The sequence below is a fragment of the Salvelinus sp. IW2-2015 genome, unplaced genomic scaffold, assembly GCF_002910315.2.
Source record: "Salvelinus sp. IW2-2015 unplaced genomic scaffold, ASM291031v2 Un_scaffold1028, whole genome shotgun sequence".
Classification (NCBI taxonomy): domain Eukaryota; kingdom Metazoa; phylum Chordata; class Actinopteri; order Salmoniformes; family Salmonidae; genus Salvelinus; species Salvelinus sp. IW2-2015.
Window position 1 is genome coordinate 219,221 of NW_019942694.1, and position 7,357 is coordinate 226,577.

Genomic DNA, 7,357 nt, shown 5'->3' on the forward strand with positions numbered 1-7,357 from the left:
GGAGAGGTGCTGGGTACCGGTGGAGGACATTTTGGATCCATCTATGTTAAGGGATTTCCATCGCCTCCATCCGGATCGCCCCGCGCCTCGTCCTCCGGGTCGACCTCGAGGCCGGTGTCGGCGCGCTGCGGGAGCCGCGCGTCAGAGGGGGGGTACTGTCACGACTTCAACCGAGGCAGGCTCTCCTTCCGGTTCGGGTGGCGCTCGGCGGTCGTCGTCACCGGCCTACTAGCTGCCACTGACTCTTTTTCCYCCCCCTCCTTATGTGTTGATTTGTATCACCTGTGTTCAGTTAATTGTTAATTAGTGTGGCTTTATTAGTCAGCCAGCCCGTACGCTTCTTTGTGCGGGATTGTTACATTGTAGCTTTTGGATTTCGGGAGTGGAGATTATTATTGTGGACTGGGTTTGTTTCTCGTGTCGTTGGACCATTGTGTATGACACCCAGTACGTCCGTGTTGGACATTTCGTTTGCCAGTTGGGTATTAAAGACTCAACATATTGAAGCTCTGCTGTTCCTGCGTCTGACTTCGCACCCCCCCGACACCCAGGTCGTTACAATATGGGTATGTAAATAACTTTAAAATCACAAGTCACAATCTGGAGCTTTTCAGAAACACCATGTTGTCAACAAACATTGTTGACCCAATATCAACAAACGTATCTGACCCAAAAACATCTGGAGCCTGTTCACAAGAGTAAGTTTACACTTGTTATCTTTGTAAAAGGGTGCAAGTTATTGATAAAAAAAATTACGTTTGGTTTGATATTCACAGGAGGTGGAAAGAAAATTCCTCAAGTTCTTTATGCGCCAGCTGAGGAAGAAGGGAACCCTGAAGAGGAAGCTGACTATTCAAGCAGCTCAACAAACTCCGGAGATCCTAACGAGGAGCAGGTAAACCCACTATGCCCTTATCATCTTGGAGAAACAGCTTTTAAAAGACTAATTGATCATTAGCTATGAGATTTTCATGGGTAGCATGCTTGTGTGCTGGTGGGTGTCTATGTTCGTGTGTGCACATATGACTTCTCTTTCTCACCATTGTTGCGTTTCAACAGGATGCACCACTGGCAACATCACCCAGTCGACCATCGCAGGCGCCTAGTTCCCCTTCGGCTATGACGTGACCYAGTTTGATCTTGGCCCGGACACCAACGTTTTGAGACAAACTTGATGCGGTCACTGAAAAATTGGATGATGATGATTTTAGCTAAACTAATCCAGCTAATAATGATATTATATGGCCGTTTGACGTTTGCCTCTTAGAAACAGAATGGAAACTATGACTATGGCCGTGCATGTCTCTACTCTAGGAAGACCAGTCCTGTTTTTAAACTGACTCCTTGATTCATTAGTTAAAATTACTTGAGGGTGAATTAATCTGTGAAAAATCGTGTTCTACAGGCTTCTTCATCAGGCATTGTTGATTATCAGCTCCAGGTGCCGGGGCCCGTGTCTCGTGTCTCGTGTGGCCACTCTTGATGACATCACAAAGTGGAGAGCCACCAAAATCACTACACTGTCAGCGCTGATGGACTCCAACGATGGAGTTGGAGTCCATCAGCAACATAGAAAGAAAAGTAGAAAGTACAAAACATCTCTTCCCCAAATATATCATCCCATGGTTCATGGGATGATATATTTGGGGAAGAGATGTTTTGTACTTTCTACTTTTGTACTTTGTACTTTSTACTTTCTACTTTTCTTTCTATGTTGCTTCACTCTAATACAGGTCTCTCTCTGTGGATGCATTCCGAGTAAGGCAATCATCACAACAGACCTGAACACGTTAGTTAACTCCTTGTGGAGCTCTGAGTTAAAGACGATAAGCTCTAGTCTGTGTTCTCTGGAGGTGAGCTTCCTGAAGACATTACATCAGACTGCCTAAAGTGAGTATATCTGACCTGCTTAGGAAAAAAAACACGAATTATTTATTTCACATTTCTGTTTATCAAGTCATGGACAACAATGAGAAAATACACCAGCTAAACTGTAATCACAGCTAACAATGAGAAAATATTTCATCTAAACAGTAGTCCTGGATAACAATGAGACAATATCGTAGCTAAACAGTAAACCTATATACACTGTATGATCCTAGATATGCCAATAACTAATTGACAAACATATATCCCTGTCAACTAAATTATGTAAATGTTTGTGTTTCTCATGTATCTTGTAAGAAATGCCAATTCCCTGGATGTGACCTCTTGCTCCACTGAGCAGAAGAGTGCTCTATATCACCAAGACTGCCTTTAGCTCACAGCGTATAGCGCTAATACAACATATTACCAACTCATCAGTCCCTACCTAGGTCAACACAAACACTACGGAAGACTATTAGGGACAAGTGAGGAGAAAATAAACAGTGATAGGTGGTGGTAGTTGGATTTTTATTTTGCATGAATAGTACATTTAAAAACTTGAAATTCTTTGTGAATAAAGTAGATATTTCCAGAATAAAGTTCGAAAACATTTTGGGGAATAAAGTGGCAATATTTTGAGATTTTTATTTTGAGAACAGTCACATTTTGGGAATAAAGTCGCAGTTCTATTTCGATATTAAAGTAGGGGATTTGTCTTCTTGGCTCCCTGTTGCTATGCACGCCACCGTTGAAATGCCCGAGTTAGATGACTGGTGAAACTATACTTTAGAATTGGCTTTAGTAAGAAGGAAATCCTTTCTCTTTTAGCACATAATAACCATATAAGTATTAGGACCTGAAAGAGGTGGTGCCACAGATTGGGTCTTTTCAGAAGAAGGAACCACACTGTGTGGTTTCATACAGTACATACAGTACATACACTACATACAGTACATACACTACATACAGTACATACACTACATACACTACATACAGTACATACAGTACATACAGTACATACAGTACATACACTACATACACTACATACACTACATACAGTACATACACTACATACACTACATACACTACATACACTACATACAGTACATACAGTACATACACTACATACACTACATACAGTACATACAGTACATACAGTACATACAGTACATACAGTACATACACATACATAACATACATACAGTACATACAGTACATACAGTACATACAGATAGACAGCAGAGACGGGTTGATTGTGTGTGTATGCAGGTGTGTGTGTTGTGTGTGGTGTGTGTGTGTGTGTGGTGTGTGTGTGTATGCAGGTGTGGACGTGTTTAACTATTCTTGTGGGGACAAGAAGTCCCTACAAGAATAGTAAACCAAGTAAAAATTTGACCGACTGGGGACTGTTGTTAGTCCCCACAAGGTCAAATGCTATTTCTAGGGGGTTTAGGGTTAAGTTTAGAATTAGTGTAGGGTTAGAATTAAGTTAGAATTTAAGGTTAGGAGCTAGGGTTAGTTGTAGGGTTAGGGTTAGGAGCTTGGGTTAGGTTTAGGGTTAGGATAAAGTTTAGGTTTTGGGTTAGGGTTAGGGTTAGGGTTAGGGTTAAGGTTAGGGTTATGGTTAGGGTAAGAGTACGGGTTAGGATTAGGGTTAGGTTAGGGAAATAGGATTTTGAATGGGACTGAATTGTATGTCCCCACAAGGTTAGCTGTACAAGACTGTGTGTGTGTGTGTGTGTGTGTGTGTGTGTGTGTGTGTGTGTGTGTTGTGTGTTGTGTGTGTGTGTATGCAGGTGTGTGTGTGTGTGTGTGTATGCAGGTGTGTGTGTGTGTGTGTGTATGCAGGTGTGTGTGTGTTGTGTGTATGCAGGTGTGTGTGTGTGTGTGGTATGTGTGTGGTATGTATGTGTTGTGTGTTGTGTGTGTGTGGTGTGTGTGTGTGTGTGTGTGTGTGTGTGTGTGTGTGTGTGTGGTGTGTGTGTGTGTGGTGTGTGTTGTGTGTGTGTGTGTGTGTGTGTGTGTGTGTGTGGGCGGTAAAAAGTAAGGGCAAAACAAATGGCCATCTAATCTAATGATCTAATTCAAATGCGTCACTGTGCACTCCAAGCTTATCGATCTAATGACTCGCACGCACACAGTTTTTCCCTGGCAGTTTCAGACTAGTCTTACACTCTTCTATTTTCCATGGAGCGTTAAGCATAAACAACTGTTGGCACTGTCACCTGGACTGTTTATGAAAGAGACCTGCGGGTCCCTGTCCAGTCGCACTCTAAATTCACATCAACGTCTGCTGTTAGCCTAGGCGAACAACCTTGGAAATAATCTGTGTTATAATAAAACTATTAAATGAGGTTATAAGTCGCTCATGGATAAGAGCGTCTGCTAAAATGACTAAAATGTCAAATGTAATCCATGGTTCCTTACTAACAGTAGATTTCCATCCTTATTAAGGCCAACTATTCTTCTAGTGAACTAAACATGGGCACAGCAAAATTATAATGGGATCCTGAAGACCGGGGTCTGTGTGTGTCCTGTGTCCCATGTCAAACTGCTCTCTAATCACAAAACTACACCACTATAAACACATTATAAACCTACAGCTAGATTGCAAACCATTATAAACCTACAGGCCCACTTAGATTGCAGCCCATTATAAACCTACAGGCCCACCAGATTGCAGCCCATTATTAAAAACCTTAACAGGGCCCAAAAACTAGATTGCAGCCCATTATAAACCTACACTAGCCCACTAGATGGCAGCCATTATAAACCTACAGGCCCACTAGATGCAGCCCATTATAAACCTACAGCGGCCCACTTGATTGCAGCCATTATTAACCTACATATCTACTTGATTGAGCCCATATAATACAGGCATAGATTACCTATAAACCTACAGCCACTTGAATTGCAGCCATTATAAACTCAGGCCCACCAGATGCAGGCCCATTATAAATCTACAACCCACTAGATGAGTACCCTAACAGGTAGGCTAATTTGTACATTACATACATGGGCAAGTGAAAGTAAATATAAGCTTATCCAACTGCTGCAGGAGGAATGAACAATGAAGAAGGATTTTACACAAAACGGTGTCTGCGGGAGCAGAGGCAGTAAGGACCGTCCTGCATGTGCCAGACAGCTCATCTTGAGGCAACTGTCTTTTGGGGGGGAAAAAAATAATTTTTTTCAATGGGGGATTTGGGATTTCTCCTTTATTACTAATTGGGGCTGCAATATAGCCAGTGTTGCGCCGAATTTGTAGAACAGGAGGATAGTTGCCATAAGGATATTTGCCATAAGGAAGTGCCATAAGGATAGTTGCCAGTAAGGACTAGTTGCCATAAGGATAGTTTGCCATAAGCGGAATACTACTGTCAGGTAAGGAACAAAGGTAACTGAACTAACATGGACTAATCGCCCCCTAGCCTCCACTTCTGACATCATAAAGTGCTTTTGAGAGGCGCTAGTTAAGGATCATATCACTTCCACCTTACCTGACAGCCCAGACTCACTTCGATTTGTATACCGCCCCAATAGATCCACACGATGCGATCACACTGCCCACTGCCYTTTCCCATCTGGACAAGAGGAATACCTACGTCAGAATGCTGTTTATTGACTACAGCTCAGCCTTCAACAYCATAGTACTCTCAAAGCTCATCATTAATCTCTGGGACCTGGGTCTGACTTCCTGACGGGCCGCCCCCAGGTGGTGAAGGTAGGAAACAACTCCACTATGCTGATCCTCAACACAGGGGGCTCACAAGGGTGCTTGCTCAGTCCCTTCCTGTACTCCCTGTTAACCCATGACTGCGTGGTCACTCACTCCTCCAACTCAATCATCAAGTTTGCAGACGACACAACGGTAGTAGGCCTGATTACCAACAATGACGAGACAGCCTACAGGGAGGAAGTGAGTTACGTGGTAGATTGGTGCCAGGAAAATAACCTCTCCCTCAACGTCAACAAAATGAAGAAACTGATTGTGGACATCAGGATACTGCAGAGGGAGCACGCCCCGATCCACATCGACAAGGCCGCAGTGGAAAAGGTGGAAAGCTTCATGTTCCTCGGCGTACACATCACTGACAAACTGAAATGGTCCACCCACACAGATAGTGTGGTGAAGAACTGACAACAGCTCCTCTTCAACCTCAGGAGGCTGAAGAAATTTGGCTTGTCCTCTAAGACCCTCACAAACTTTTACAGTTGAACCATTGAGAGCATCCTGTCGGGCTGTGTCACCGCCTGGTACGGCAACTGCACCACCCACAACCGCAGGGCTCTCCATTTTTCCTGTCAAAATGTAACGAGTACTTTTGGGTGTCAAGGAAAATGTATGGTGTAAAAAGTACATTATTTTCTTTAGGAATGTAGTGAAGTTAAAGTCAAAGTTGGCAATAACTTAAATAGGAAAGTGAAGTACAGATTCCCCCAAAAACTACTTAAGTAGTACCTTAAGTAGTACTTTAAAGTATTTTTACTTAAGTACTTTAGGCCACTGCTTAAATCATGCATTAACATGTTACAGGGTAATTACATAGAGGACCCACTAACCAGCAGTGGAATTATCTTGTGTTAAAGTGTGTCTCAAAATGATTTTCCTTCACAGATAGTGTTTAAGTCTGAGAAAGACCTTTGAGCTCTCTCTGTCTGGTACTGGTGACCATCATCCTGCAGATGATGTGAGACGAGATGATGAGACCACAGTGAGATCCAAGTGAGAGGTTGTGAGACGAGATATATTGAGATCAACAGTGGAGACCACAGCTAGGGTGAGAGTGAGACGAGAATAATCGAGAATCAAGTGAGAATGTGAGACTAGATGGTTTGACCACAGTGAGATGTGAGATGAGATGTGAGACGAGATCGATGAGATCACAGTGAGAATGTGAGACGAGATTAATGACATCACAGTGAGATGTGAGACGAATTATGGAGACCACAGTGAGACCACAGTGAGAATGTGAGACGAGATGATGAGATCACAGTGAGAGTGTGAGACGAGATGACGACCACAGTGAGATGTGAGATGAGATGATGAGATTCACAGTGAGATATGTTAGACGAGATGATGAGATCAACAGTAGAGATGTTTGATGAGATGTTGAGACCACAGTGAGATGAGATATTAGATGAGATGATGAGATCACAGTGAGATGTGAGATGAGACCATAGTGTTGGCCTAACGTTCAGCAACTTCTGACGCTAACAGCAGCATGTCTTTCTTTTAAAATTGTTGAATCGTGTTGTACTGACGTTACTTATAGACAATTGTACCATATATTTGTTAGTCGCTTTTGGATAGAGCGTCTGCTAAATGACTTAAATCTAAATGTAATATTTTTCTAACCAATATCATGTTTAAAATCATTTAATGTATTCATTCTTGTTTAGGCATCAGATATTGTTTCACTCTTATATGTAATTATCACAATATGTAATTTATCTATGTGTGTTTCTTATAGGTGCGTGTTCTTATAGG